Below are 16,494 nucleotides of genomic sequence, written 5' to 3'. Positions count from 1 at the left end.
ACACAGCATTAGACTTCAAATAATATCCTAAGACTTTGAAGAATAACGACAACAACAATAACTTCTTTGAAATAACAAGAGCAACAACTGAATAATATGGCAGTCTGTGAAATACTTGGACTTGAAACAACAATGATATCTTGAACTTAGAAGAAATAACAACAGTCTCTGAAATACTTGAACTTTGAAATTCAGTAAGAAGGATATCTTGGACTTAGTTGAATCCTTATGGCTTGAAGAATGACGCAGGAGGAGGAGCCAAAAAGGTAACACTGGGTCATCCACTTCTGCAAATGGAACTAACACCAACAGGAGTAAAGATTCCATCAGCAGGTTTGACAGAATTGTATCTCAGGAAAGAAACTGTAGCAGGCTGAGCAGAGTGACCAGCATAGGCCTAGGGAAATCTGCATGCTCCAGGTAGTGCACAGATGAAGAGTTACTTTGGACTGACGGCTTTCTGGTCAGAAAGGCCAGGTTATATACCCAGCACTAACCTCCCATAAGCTGATAGTCAAGAAGCACAGGAAAGGAGTGCAGACAGACCAATGACACTTTTGGCGCCAACCAGAAATCAAACTACACAATTCCTACAGGCCACTGCAACTGGACCTCTGCCGAGACCACCAACCTCCAGCATGATGTCAGACCCCCATCTAGAGCAAGGAGAGCCGCCACTGAGCAGGTGAGTAGCGCACCTGGCGACGGCAGTGACGAGTGACCTTGATAATGATATCTTTAACGATCGATCAGTGATGTCATCGGATCCCCATTTTGTCTGTACAGTCATTGCATTGGCTATGCCCTGAGGAAAACTTGCAACAGTTGAAGTGGACTTTTGCCCAGTGAATACCACCTCTCTTTGTATACCCAATTAAACATATGTTTGAATAAAGCATAATCATTGATTCAAGTGAGTGCTAGTTCTGCCTTATTTATTTGGGTTGGCTGAGTGTCCCACAAAGCCACACCCCCCTTCCATTGAAGTCATGCCCCCTTTTCAGTAGTGCCTCCTATATCCCAAATGGTTTTTGTGCTACCTGCACACCTTTATACTTGAAACGAGCTAAAACGAGCAGAATGTGAACAGTCAGGTTTAGTGTTGCCAAATAGTTGATAGCAATACACAGAGCACAAATGCGCATGTGCAGACGCGCAACATCGGTCCTCAATGGGAATGCACGGAGGACCGAAGGAACTTGAATAACCCCCATAGTGTGAAGAGCTATATTAGATTCTCCATCTCCTTTCCTTCAGCTATGTCTAATGCAAACCGGATTACCAGATAATTAATCTTTGTAGTCTAGCTTCAAATTTCTAGAAAAGCCCCTAGGTGTATTCTAACATATCCATTCCCAGTACAAATGCTCTAATATAACACACCTGTAATTTTCCCATGTCTTACTGTACAGGTGGCGGCATAAACAGGTCACATATTGCTTGTAACTCCTGGAGGTATCTTATTCAAATTTAATGCAAAGACTGTTATAGCTGCAAATTATACAGCATGTTTTCAACTCCTTCTTGACGACGCCCAAAGCAAACTTTGACACATAAAAAATACTTGGCACATTATTGCTTTATGTCATTGTTCCAAAGAAAAATTGTTGTATTAAGTATGCTGAGTCCAATTTTTATTAATTGTGTTGCAATAAACTATTGGAAGGGTTTAGCTGAAATCAGTGGTTCCTAAACTTTTTCACTTCAAGGCACCCTTTGGGTCTCCAAAAATTTTTCAAGGCACCCTCAAGCCAAAATAATTACCAATAATTATTATTATTAATTATCCTGGTTCCAAAAATATGTGGGACAAACAAACTGGGGGTCCCCTGTATTTTGGAACCAGTCAGTGTGCCCGGTGCTGTCTCTGTATATCAGTGTGTCTGTTGCTGTCTCTGTGGGTGTCAGTGTGCCTCATGCTGTTTTTGTGTGCCTCAGTGTGCCCGGTGCTGTCTCTGCGTGTGCATCAGTGCAACCAGTACTGTCTCTGTATATCAGTGTGCCCATTGCTCTCTCTGTGTGTGCCTTAGTGCGACCAGTCCTTTCTGTGTGTGTGTCAGTGTGCCCAGTTCTGCTTCAGTGTGCACATTAGTGTGCTTGTGCTGTCTCTGTGTATGCGCCATGATACTGGGACATGCGTGCGCGTCTCAGTCCCTATCGCCGGCACTCGCCAGTGAAAGGGATCTGGCGGGCGACAGGATTGAATGAGCGGCGCTACATCTGTAGGTGCCATTGTTCCCAGTGCTGTCTCTGTACATCTGTGTGCCCAATGCTGTCTGTGTATAGGGGTGTGTATAGGTGCCAGTGTACCCGGTGCTGTCCATTTAAAAGCGCCAGTGTGCCTGGAGCAGGGGGGAGCATAGTGGTATATGTTCGGGGAGGGGGGGGGAGAGGTCCATAGTGTTATATGTATTGGGGGATGGGATAGGTGTATATTGTTATATGTATGGGGGGGGGGGGGGGGGCAGGTGCATTATGTTACAGTTTACCGGAGGGGACAAGTGCATAATATATATATATATATATTTATTCCTGGGGGTCCATAATGCTGTTAAAATGAACGGTGCCCATCCTGAAAGTGTGCCCAATGGATTACTTTTCACAGATTTTAACTCGCCAGTACAGGGGCTGTGAGCTGAAATCTATCTGCACAGCTCAGCTTGCCTGAATGGAGCAATAATTGCATTGCTCCATTGGGCGCCATCAAGTGGTAGTCGTGAAGAGAAATGTGGACATTTTATTGATGCCCACCCAAAGTAAAGCTCTAAAATCTACAGTAAATGTTACAGCAGAGGCAAAGTTGGGTTCAAGTGCATACTCTATCCTTTGAATTACACTGCTGCATTTTCTGGATACTAGTCTCTACACCCTCATCTCCAAGCTGTCTTTACCTGTTAGCCCCCGATGTCAGTAAGGAAAATAGTGGCAAGCAAACCTGATCGCATGACTGCGAATTTGCAGGTTGGGCAATTATCGAGAGACCGCACATGCGTACGGCTCATAGTAAGCACGCATGAGGCGATAAAATCCTTCTCATTTTTATTATCGCTGGTTGTACACAAGTTGATTGATAGAAAGCTGGTGTTTGGGAGTAACCGTCTATTTTCTTGGAGTGTCATGGAAAACGCAGGTGTTTGAGGGGAAGTAGTGTGACATCGGCTCTGGCCCGGATCCGACTGCTGCTACGCAGCTGCTAAGCAAGTCCTGCACACTGTGGAAAAACCTTTTGATGGTGAGCGCCAAAATAGTTACTATATGCATTAAAGCCAGAGTTTACAGCTTTGTGATCGCTTCTACCTGTGAGGAGTGGATCCACACCAGACCTGCATCTGTCCCTGCTGTACATCCTCATATTGGTCCAAAAATATCCTCTTCCTGTAATTTTTCCTGCTCTCATTAGTGTAACCTCATTTTACCTGGGTCTTCTTGGTTTCGGTGTGAATTTAAAGTTCTTACCGTTACAATGTTTCTCACTTTGTTGTTCTGTTGATATCAGTGCCTCCACCCAAATCTTAACATGACATACTCTTCTTGTATGAGTTCAGGAACACAAGAGGAAGATATGATTAGACAACACCGACCACAAGAACGTATCACACAGATATGTTGCAAAATGTATTCTGGCCCGTTTATTAAAAGTAGCTCTGATAGCTACTGATTTTATGCATTTTATATAAAAACTAACTTATACTACTTTCAGACCGCAAACCCATGTCAAACCCTGCATTTTGAACACGGGTTTGTCCTTGTGAAGAGCCGTGTCAGACTCTTAAAACACCCCTTTCACACTGCACTTCAACCCGGGTTTTCTTAGGATTGGTGCTTACACACTGAACCCGTGTCCGGCCTGCAAAACCTATGTGTGTCATTAAAAATTGACTTTTTTCCTGGCTCACAATAATGATGTCACAAAGGAAATAAAAGTGAGGGGCGGAGATTGTTCACAGCATTGCAGCAGCAGCAGAAGCAGCAGCAGCATGGCAGACTTCTCTGACCTCATGGATGTTTGTGCGGAGGAAAAGCAAGGTGGCTGGCTGTTCCCAAGAGAGGTAAGAAATTACACGTTTGTCAAGTTGTGGGGGAGATCAGAAGTGAGCCATATGCGGCCCTCCACCTGCTGATGAACTACACATACTGCCATGCTTTGCCTTACATTAGGTCATACTACAAGTGGTGCAAGGAATGCTTGTATGTGTAGAGCACCAACATCTGAAGGGTAACAATGGTGTAGGCCAGTGGTTCACAACCTCAGTCCTCAAGGGCCCCCAACATGCACTGTTGGGGGTCCTTGAGTACCGAGGTTAAGAACCAGTGGTGTAGGCAATTTTAACACGTTACAAATACTTATCTTTTCCTCTTTGCTTACAGAAATCAAAGATTATTGATAGGGTTGAGATACCAGTGCATATTATTGGAGATGCGGCCTACCCTTTACGCCACTGGTTGATGAAGGGATTCACGCAACATGTGCAGTTGAGCCCTGAACAGATTGCCTTAACCCACACCTTGAGCTCTGCTAGGATGGTCGTGGAGAATGCGTTTGGCAGATTAAAAGGACGTTGGCGCTGCGTCATGAAGCGAAATGATGTGGATCTTATGATTATGCCTGATGTTGTCGCAGCTTGTTGTGTACTGCACAACATATGTGAGGCTCGTAATGAGCAATTTCTCCCTGAGTGGGCTGTACAGGACTCTCCACTTGAGTACTCCTCTGTGGATGCCGCAGAGTTTGTTGGGGATGATAGCGGGAATGCAGAACAGATCTGCTCTGCTCTAATGGTGAATCTTCCTTCACTACTGTCAACATAAATGCAAATACAAAGTTGTGGTTTAAATATTAAAACAGGTTTATTCTGGTTCAAGCAGTGTACCCGTTTAAAATTGTGTACTTCAACACACGGTAAAATATGTAAAAAACTTTGTTGTAAACATATTACCATTTACAGGTAAACACACAAACACTATAGTGCAAGGAGCATCTTTGCCCCTAAAAACAAACATTCCTTGTTCTGGCAAGTGAAACTACAACTATAAAAAGTGCTGTTTACATATGTAAAAAACTGTAGGCATATAAAAACAAAGTGCCAAGTTAGGATAAGTTCCTGTACACAGAGTATTCAGGAGGAGTTTCTACCCTTTCAGGAGGGTGAGCATGGTCATACAACGGGCCAGGGTTATATTGGGGGTAGGGTTGATTTGGGTAGTGAGGTGCCTGTTGTATTTGTGGAACTGAGGGATGCCCTTGATTGCGACTGGCGAGTATTCGCTCAAGGAATGTCATCTGGAACTGATGGGCATTTCTTTGCAGTAACTCTGCGTCCCTGCTTTGACGCTCCTGTATGGCTATCACCTGTGTCAAAAACGCATTTTGCATAGCATCCTGTGCCTTGAGAAATCTATCTAGGCGAGCATCTTCTTGTGCGGACATTGCTGCGTCCATTTCCTGCTATTTTTCGCCAATGATATTGGCCATGACTCTGGCCATCTGTTCGTTTTTATTCACTCGCTTTCTTCTCGGAGGAACCGAATATACTAGAAAAGGGAGAAAAAAAGGAACATTACAATCAGCGTAATATTGTATTAACATAGCAGTGGAGATAGCAAACACGTGGTTGTGGTATTCGTCCACCTGCACAATAGCAACACTGCAAAAGATTCCAAAATTTTTTTTTTTAAATGACGATGGAAAAATTTTCAGTTGGAAGATTCTTTGGTTGTCAGTGTGTGTATATGTATGTGTGTGTGTGTGTGTGTATATATATATATATATATACACACACACACACACAAACGATTGCACACACATACCCCCCCCCCCCCAAAAAAAAAAAAATATATAACGCTAACTTTTGGAGTACTTGTGGGTGTGAGTCTGTGTGTGTGTGTGTGTTTGTGTATGTATGTTTATCTCCTATATATTTGGCTACATCTGTCACTCAAAGGGCGGTATTCAATGAGCCAGAATCGCCAAGTTTTATGGCGATTCTGTGTTTTTATCGTGTCTGACGGTGATTTTTGGAGCCCCAAATGCGAATCACCCTATTCAATGAGCTGAAATCGCCGATGACGACCGGTGAATGAAGCAGCAATCGCCAAATGTTATTCTCTTCAAATCGCCGTTTTTTGTCTATAGGATTTTACATGGGGAATCGACGGTAGTTGAGGGGAATCGCCAAAAGTGTATTCAATGAGAAGTTGGCGATTCCTTTTTCTTCTTTCATATCGCCGTTCCTCACCGAGTGTCCCTCGTCATCTTTTTCTGGTGAACTTTTATAGGAACATGTGAAATAATTGGTTTTAAGTGTTCTATTTAACTATGCAAGTCTAATGTATTATTATTTGCTGCCCTTGTGTGATGTCATGGTCGTAGAAGTGCTATACAAATATATATTTCATTTCTTCAGGTATTTTTTTTTTCTCCCACAAAGCACTGTTCTTACCCATGGTGCACCTCACTTACCCATGATTCTCCTCCCCACCTCACTCCTTCGTTTGCCCTTTGAGCAGTTTACCCAGCGTTTGCCGTATGCTGTATGGGAAGCGTTTGTCCAGGGTAATTTGCTTTTTTCTTGCATTTCTCTGCATTTTTTTAAACAACTGACTACATTAATGCGGCTGTATAGGGAAACGCCGGTATGGCTGAGAATCGCCGTTAGGGCCGGCGATTCTCAGCCACGTTGAATAGGGTGACTTGGCGACTCCCCACGAATCCCCATGCATGGCGATTCACAGCTAAAAACCGGCGATTGGCAGGCGAATGTTAAATCTGGATCACTGTGACCAACGATTCTGGCTCATTGAATACCGCCCCATGTGGGTGTCTGTGTCTATAACGCTCTGTTCCTGGACTTTCCTCTTAATGTGTGATTGCCTTCATCTGTGCTGAACACCTTTCTGAGAAATTAACCTGTTTAAAACAGGTGATGGCAATCATACATTAAGGAAGTCTAGAATCAGAGCAGTGTGTCCCTCCTGGAGAGGGTCATGTTGGGAGGTATGTGACGGAGAACCTTACCAGTGAGCCCACAGACAGTGCCAGACACCCACTGCCTTCCCATGTTGCCCAGCACTGCTACTCCACAGCCACCAGGTGAGCGCCCTCCTCCCGCGATTTGCGGCAAAACCTCCCGCGCGCCCCCCCTCCCGCGATTCGCGGCAAAAACACCCGCTCCCAAGCGACCCCCCCCTACTGCGATTCGCAGCAAAAACACCCCCGCGACCCCCCCCTCCCGCGATTCACTGCAAAAAGAACCCCCCCACGACCCCTCCCGCAATTCGCGGCATAACCACCACCCCGCGACCCCCCCCTCCCGCGAATCGCGGCAAACCCTCCCCCGTGACCCCCCCCCCATTCGCGGGAAAAACACCCCCCCGCGACCTCCCTCCCGCGATTCGCGGCAAAAAGAACCCCCCCGCGACCCCCCCTTGCACGATTGGCGGCACCCCCCCTGCGACCCCCCTCCCGCGATTCGCGGCACCCCCCCCCCCCCCCCGCAATTCGCAGCAGCCCCAGGATTAAATGGCACATGCAAAACACTGACATGGCTATGGTCGACAACGAAAAAGGTTGACATGAGTTTTTGAAGATTTATTTTTAATTTTTTCATATTCATTGTCATGTGTCGACATGGACACCAATGAAGTGGCACACTTACATGTGTTGACCTTTCTGTGTTGATTTTTTCTTGTGGCGATTCGCGTCACACCCCCCCGCAACCCCCCCTCCCGCGATTCGCGGCACCCCCCGTGACCCCCCACCTCCCGCAATTCGCGGCAACCCCCCACCGGAACCCCTGTGAACCCCGCCCTCCCGCGATTCGTGGCACCCACCCCCGCGACCCCCCCTCCCGCAATTCGCGGCACCCCCCCCGTGATTCGCGGCAGCTCCAGAATTAAATTGCACATGGAAAACACTGACATGGCTATGGTCGACAATGAAAAAGGTTGACATGAGTTTTTGAAGTTTTTTTGTCATTTTTTGAATATTTTCATATTCATTCTCATGTGTCGACATGGACACCAATGAAGTGCCACACTTATGTCAACATTTACATGTGTTGACCTTTCTGTGTTGATTCTTTTCTTGTGGCGATTTGCGTCACACCCCCCGCAACCCCCCCTCCGGCGATTCGCGGCACCCCCCCGCGACCCCCCCCCTCCTGCAATTCGCGGCAACCCCCCACCGGAACCCCCATGAACCCCGCTCTCCCGCGATTCGCGGTACCCACCCCCCGCAAACCCCCCCCCTCCCGCAAATCGCGGCACCCCCCGCGATTCGCGGCAGCCCCAGGATTAAATGGCACATGCAAAACACTGGCACGGCTATGGTCGACAATGAAAAAGGTTGACATGAGTTTTTGAAGATTTATTTCATTTTTTGAATGTTTTCATATTCATTGTCATGTGTCAACATGGACACCAATGAAGTGGCACACTTATGTCAACATTTACATGTGTTGACCTTTCTGTGTTGATTTTTTCTTGTGGCGATTCGCGCCACACCCCCCGCAACCCCCCCTCCCGCGATTCGCGGCACCCCCCGTGACCCCCCACCTCCCGCAATTCGCGGCAACCCCCCACCGGAACCCCTGTGAACCCCGCCCTCCCGCGATTCGCGGCACCAAACCCCGCGACCCCCCCCTCCCGCAATTCGCGGCACCCCCGTGATTCGCGGCAGCTCCAGAATTAAATTGCACATGGAAAACACTGACATGGCTATGGTCGACAATGAAAAAGGTTGACATGAGTTTTTGAAGTTTTTTTTTTCATTTTTTGAATATTTTCATATTCATTCTCATGTGTCGACATGGACACCAATGAAGTGCCACACTTATGTCAACATTTACATGTGTTGACCTTTCTGTGTTGATTTTTTCTTGTGGCGATTTGCGTCACACCCCCCCACCCCCCCCACTCCCGCGATTCACGGCACACACACACACACACCTCCCCCGCGATTCTCGGCACCCCACCCCGTGACCCCCCCTCCCGTGATTCACGGCACACCCCCGCGACCCCCCCTCCCATGATTCGCCGCAACCCCCGCCCCGTAACCCCCCCTCCCGCGATTCGCAGCACCCACCCCCGCGACCCCCCCCTCCCGCAATTCGCGGCACCCCCCCCGCGATTCGCGGCAGCTCCAGAATTAAATTGCACATGGAAAACACTGACATGGCTATGGTCGACAATGAAAAAGGTTGACATGAGTTTTTGAAGTTTTTTTTTTCATTTTTTGAATGTTTTCATATTCATTCTCATGTGTCGACATGGACACCAATGAAGTGCCACACTTATGTCAACATTTACATGTGTTGACCTTTCTGTGTTGATTTTTTCTTGTGGCGATTCGCGTCACACCCCCCCACCCCCCCCCCCCGCAACCCCCACTCCCACGATTCACGGCACACACACACCCCCCTGCGATTCTCGGCACCCCACCCCGTGATTCACGGCACACCCCCCGCGACCCCCCCTACCATGATTCGCCGCAACCCCCGCCCCCGTAACCCCCCTCCCGCGATTTGCGGCAACCCACCCCGCGACCCCCCTCCCGCGATTCTCTGCAATCCCTCCCCTCCCGCGATTCGCAGCATCCACCCCCCCACAACCCCCCCTCCTGCAATTCGCGGCACCCCCCGCGACCCCCCCTCCTGCAATTCGCGGCACCCTCCGCGACCCCCCCTCCCGCGATTCGCGGACACCTAAGTTGCAATACAGGGCATCTTTCATACAATTCTAACCATATTTCTCATATACAAACGTTCACAAATTAAGGGGGCGCAGCCCCTTACGACGGTGTGAAGAGCGCCCGTAGGGCGCGATGAATCACCTAGTATATATATACATACATACACACACACACACACACACACACTCACTCACTGTAAAATAAATAGTGGCATCAGACATTTTTTAATACATTTGTACTTACTGTTGCTGCGCAACGGTGGGGTCTGGCTATTTGGAGATGGCGTGGCTCCAGCCGATGTATTGACTCCAGATGAAGTACAGGCTACGGCCTGTGTCCCTTCTGCCGCTTCAACAGACGCACCGATACTGTCATCATGGCCCCCAGGGTGTTGCTCCATGGTGTCTGCCGGGTCATCATCTATTAACAGTGGCGACGGTGGACAAGAGTCTGCAACGCTGCTGTTGTCATGGTCCCTCGCAGAAGCCTAGCTGCTTGAAGCAGATAAATTGGAAGACAGCCTGACTGGTGTGGCTAATGCTGTGTATCCAAAAACACCTGCACACTGGTCATAGTGTTTCCAATCTAGGAGTGCCGCACCACTTTTGTGTCTGTTGTGGTGGTGTACCTTCATGAATTGTTTCCGCAGCGCCTTGAGCTTATTGACCACCTGTTGCTGTGTCCTTTTGTAGCCACGGGATGCCAATACCATCGCAATATTTTTGTAGACCACAGCGTCCTTTACGGTTCCAGTGATCTGTCTGCGGATCTCCTCTTCACCCCTAATGTTGAGCAATTCCCTCACCTCCTCATCTGTCCAGAGAGAGGACATATTGCTGTAAAGCAGGCTGTGGAATACACACTAGATTGCCGGCTGTAGAAGTGTGGAATACACACTGGGCAAGTGTGTATTGCAGGCTGTACCAGTGTGGAGCAACAGGCTTCCAAAAGTGTGGATTGCAGGCTGAAGAAGTGTGGAGCGCAGGCTGGGATGGTGCCTGTGTCCCGTGGTCCGCAGCTCCAGCGTGCTGTTGTTGGTTTCCGGGGTCAGACTGCTGACCTCACAGGAATCCACCAATAGCGGCATTTCACAAACAGTAGTGTCGGATGACACGTGTCGGGGCCTTTCTGACCGCACGCAAACACGTGTTAGAGCCATGTTCAACCCTGGTAAATACCAGGGTTGAAAAGCCGTGTTGCTCAACACGGGTTTTCTGAGTGTGGCGCTTTCATACCGCACCTTCACCCGTGTTTAAGCCCCACGTAACATCAATGAAAAGAACATCATATACAAGGTAGGCATAGAGAGATAACGTTTGTGATGTGCAGTGGCGGCTCTTACCTCCGCGATGTGCCCCCCTCCCTCCACTGCTGCTGGTCCTTGCCACTGGTGCCTTCTGGTCCCCCTGCTGGTTCTGATGCCCATGTGGTTGCAGGACCGGCAGAGCCAGATTAAGGTCTAAATGGGCCTGGAGCTGAAAATGATCAAGGGCCTATTATGTGCAATAATAGGGGTTGCAGCCAGCACCTAATAATGTAGGTGGCGTGACCAGTGTTCTGTTTGGGTGGTATGCTCATGGGTGTGTCTCTATTTGTGTAAATACTTTCAACTAATTATATATGCCTGGAAAAGGCAGGGGGCTGGCATAAGAAAAAATGCAGGGAGATATATTGGCGGGTGCACTCCAAAGGTGCACCCGCAGGACGCCGATGTCCGATACTTGCGGGGTGAGGCGGCACTCCAGTCATAAAAAAATACTGAAAACCGAAACTTGGTAGACAATATGTCAGCACCTTTTATGTGGTAACCTAAGTTTACCACACCATATACCCCTTTTACAAATCATGCAACACAATAGTAACCCCTTATACTGTACTTGCTTCTTACACATTATGCCACATGGATTTAGCCAAAATACACACTATACCAGGCATGTCCAACAGCTGTTGTGAAACTATACGTCCCAGCATGCCTTGACATAGTTTTAGCATTCCCAAATTGCAAAACTGTGGCAATGCATGATGGGACTTGCCTGCACTATACCAAACAGATTGAGCAATAATGCACAATATGCTTCATAAATAGGGGCATTGCGCGCCAAAGGCGCACATTAAAAATTTACACCATAATGTTAAGCCACACACCATAATCTCCATTAGGTATTATGCCAAATACCATAATGCCTATTAAAAATTATGCTACATAAGTGTTGCTTACCTACATGTTCATTGCCAGGGGTTCCATGTTCATTGCCAGGGGTTCCATGCTCATTGCCAGGGGTTCCATGCCTGTTGCCATGTGGGATTACATGCTCATTGCCAAGGGGGAATACATGCTCGCGGTAACTGGGGGACAGTCGCCGCCGGGCAGAAATGACAGCCATTAACAGCTGGGCAGAGAGCAGGGGGCTGTCTGGCTGTATTCAGAGCACTGCATGTCCCGGCTATTTGAAATAATACCCCTTTCATACCAGAAAATGCAGGGAATATGGTCCCAGGATCATGCAGGGGCATTCTCGGACTGGCCCCTTTTATACAAGCCTAGTCCCTGCATTTTCTGGTGTGAGGGGGAGAGAAAACCACCCCCGCCCCCCTTTAAACAACCAGCTATATCTTCGGAACCAACTTACCCATTTACATGATTTTGGTCCCGTGAAACTGGGCCCTTTGGTTCCAGAGAAATCTGTCCTCAAACAACATGAACAGCCATGAAATTACATTTCAGAAATGAAAAAAAAAAAATAGTTTTACCTGCAATATCTCTAGAACCAATGAACCCATATGGACCAGGTATCAGATTGAAGGCCCAGCGATTTGGGGGAACTGGCAGCCGGGGGGGAACCGGGTGGAGGTCGGAATTAGCGGGTCCCATGTTATCCTATGGGGAAAATGTTCCAGGTTTGCCTGGCGGTATCTCCGGTTCCCGGGGGGTTAGCGACACGGGGCTGGTCTCGTTGGAAAGCCCTGACCCTCACCTACAAAATGGGCCTATTTGGAGAGTGGGCCTGGAGCTATAGCTCCATCAGGCCCATTGTTAATCCGGCTCTGAGGACCAGGAGATGCGCAGTAACTTCTTTGAAACTATGCATGTGCTGGCCCCCAGCCTCTATAAAGCATATTCATGGTCGTGGGTCCGGCGCATGTGTAGAACCCAATTTTATGGGCTGCTGCTACAGCAGCAGCCCATAAAGGCATCCCAGAGGAAGGGAACACCTCCCAATGGGATTGCCTTGGGTGATTGGCATTTCAGACTTCCAGTAGGAAGTCACTGCCAGTCACAGTGAAGCCAGTGCAGTCTCACAGACTGCATCTGGCTTCACACAGGTTTTTTTTTTTTTAAATAAAAATGCTTGTTCTTGCTTTACCATCCATGTTGGCATAGATGGAAAATATACCACACGGCACTGAGCCCCAAGCATTGCCTGCAAAGCCAGCCATGTGAGAGTACCCATTAATACTAATCGGGGGTCCATGTTGATAGAACTTTTTTTTTTAATACTCGACTTTAACTTGACTATTGCATGTCAACCATTTGGGTTTGACCTATTGACTCTCTATCTAGACAAGGGCCCCTGCCACTAACAGTCTCTGTGTGACTTTTTTAGGACTCTCTGATCCAGCTGTCTGAAAGATGTAGGTCAGGATGTAATTGGTGCTATTTTTAGTTCGATTTTGTGAAATATCAGATTTTTCCACAAATGGCGGACAATGGAAAAAAAATATATTATACTACAGTATTTTCCTGCCAAACACTAACATAATGTGGTGTGCAAATACAGTCTCATACAATGATATGTGCACATGCCTATATGCTGTGTGTACTTGCGACTGTACCTGTAACGGAGCTTCCATTACATCCCTGCCTGTAATTGTTGTAATATTACGATGCATTTCGGTTGGTCTGCAAAAGTCAAGCACTTTCTGTCTCAAAATCCTGAGAAGTCAGATCCGATTTGCATGCATAGAGTTAATGATACATGCCATTACATTGGCCGGGAGAAAGTCAGACATTCTAAAGTTCACTTTGTTTTCCCAGATCTTAAAAAATTGCCTCCCATTACATCCCAGCCGTTGTCTCTGAACAAAGGGGATTATTCTGGTCAGTGTCGGATTAAGCGCGGGGCAAAAGGGGTTCGGTCGCCCCGGGGCCTCCACACCGGCACTGCTGATGGTGTGGGGCTCCGGTCACCTTGTGCTTGGGCAGCGGGGTCGGGCAGTCAGCAGGGGGGTCCCTGCAGCGTTCTGGGCAGTCAGCACCAGGGTCCCTGATGCAGATGGGAAGTCAGCGGCTGATGGGAACTAGTAGCCAATACCGCTATCATCTGGGGAGTGTCTGTGGGGGCCCCCACAATTTTGTTGTCCAGGGCCCCCACAGACCTTAATCTGCCCCTGATTCTGGTTCACTCCTTCTGGCAAATTCCTTCTTAAATGGACCAAACCTTGGCCCTTATTCTGATCGGTGCGGCCGGAGCCGATTATGCGGCCAGGACCGTGCGTGCGAAACCCCGCCTTCCATACGGATCGCCAACTCCGTCCGTATGCGGTAAGAAGCTGTCCGAACGGACCGCACGTGTATTTTTCACGGAATACGCCTCCTCCATCTAAGGGAACCTCCCCCATCATTCGATGGTCGCAGACCATCGAATGCAGGACCGTGTGCTCCACCAGCACCCGCAACCTCAGACCACACGGACATTTTTCCGTGCAAAAGCAGGGATCTGGGCGGGCAGCTGACATCCGGCGATGTCATATGTCCGCCCCCTACACGTGCGTCACGGCCGCATTACCATACGTACGCCCAGCGTTTTCATGGGAACTCCCATGAAACGCGGGGCGTATGCATATGGTAATGAGCCCAAATAGCCCTTCACGCCCCTCTCCACCCCCTGTTCGGAGTGTTCACATATCATGCGGGATTTGGCCGTACGCCCCGCTCTCACATGCGCAGAGACGCCTCTGCACATGCGCAGACACAAAACATCGGCGGGCCGAACGCACGCGGATATATCCGCACCGATCAGAATAAGGGCCCATGTGCACTTAAGGAGGGCAGATGCAAAATGTGCACTGATAAGCACTTTTGCTTCTCACAATAAGAACAATTATAAAATGTTTTTGGTCTCTACAAACTATATTTAGCCTCGAGGTTTAGTAACATCACAGCTATATCCATAAGGTAAAACACTGCTAATAAACAACTTTTGCAATCGGCATGATAACAGCATGACAAATGAGAAATGGCTCTTTGATAAGAATCTATTCTTTAGTTAACAAGTCAGTGCAAGCTGTGTCAATTATTTTTGCCCATGCTTAAAGGAAAGAGAAAATATGTTTGCACAATGCTGCCTATAGGTAGGCTTACCACACTAACTCATGAATTACACAGGTCGACATGGAAAAGGGCAAATTGTTGACATGAATGTTTACATTTTTTTTGGTGGCAATCGACATCTGAGCACGTGTACCCCTAATTAGTGTAAAGATGCCCATACACTGATCTGATTTGGGATGATTTCACCCGATCCTGGTGAATCAAATCGGATGTGTTTGACATCCTGGTCTGCGTTGGCCCTAGGGATTGAACATCCTGCACATAAAATCTATCTGATCGGACCCACAACGGCACATCACAATTTTTAGCACCTGCAATGTTTTGGGTCCGATTCCGCCAGTGGTGACGCACTGCTGGCACACACCTATGTGCAGGTATGTCCAGGGTAAGCGGCGATGTGGCAGCACCATGTGCCAGGCTGTGCTGAGCTTCTGGGGGGTGGTGGTGACCATGCAGTGGCGGGTCCTGGGCAGGCAGTGGCAGGGCGTGCAGTGTCCAGGAAGCGCTGAGCGTCAGGGGCCGTGCGGTCAGCAGTGGTAGAATATATATATTTTTTAAGACAGGCCGGCTGTTGATTGGCTGAGAGAACACTCCCCGGTGCTGCCTGGGACCCGCAACTGCTGCCTTGCCGCAGCACGGTCACCCCATAGAAGTGTTTAATAGTTTATTGTTGTCCAGTAACAAAATGCAAAGCGAACAAACAGAAATGAAGTCTAAATCAATATGTGATGTGACCAAATATGCGAGCGGCTGGCGGTCTGTCTGCAGCTGCCAGTGCCTGCTCTGAGCTCCTCCACAGCAGAAAGGAATTTTCTCCTCGGCAGCGCCGGAGTCACTGGCTCAGTATCAGGGACAAACGCAGGATTTCTATGGGGGGTTTTCAAATATGTGTGATACAAATTAAATAAATAAAATTAATAATAGAAAATTAAAATAAAAAAATAACCAAATTATCAAATATATTGAAAAAAGGTATATGCTGCACTACACTTCATGCTAAATGACACTACAGTACTTGCTACACTACTTCCCCTTACATGCTGGACTACTCTGTAGTACATTATTACCCACAATCATTTTAAAATTTCTCACTCCATATAGGCTGCTGGGGTTAATCTCCCCCAGGGCAGGACTGGCCATCTGGGACCTCTGGCAAATGCCAGAAGGGCCAATGGCCTTGCGGGCCGATTTTGTACAGAAAGTTCTAAAGCTGTGTACACACAGGGGCGATAGGGGCTGAAATCGCTGGAAATGTGGTCGCTGGCGACTATATTGCCAGTGATGGGAGTGTGCCCCGGCGATAAATCGTCGGGTGCGCGCTCCCGTTTTCAGCCCCAATCTAATCGCTGGTCGCAGGAGCAATTACCTCTGCGGCTCCCCCAGCAGAGGTTCCCCATCATCAGCGACCATCTCTGGTCGCTGATGAAAAGGAGAAACTGAGCAATATATCTCTGCCGTGTGTATGGGGCTTTAG

This window comes from Crinia signifera, chromosome 3 (assembly GCF_055691185.1).
Source record: "Crinia signifera chromosome 3, ASM5569118v1, whole genome shotgun sequence".
In the NCBI taxonomy this organism is placed as follows: domain Eukaryota; kingdom Metazoa; phylum Chordata; class Amphibia; order Anura; family Myobatrachidae; genus Crinia; species Crinia signifera.
Note: the sequence above shows the minus strand (reverse complement) of the source record.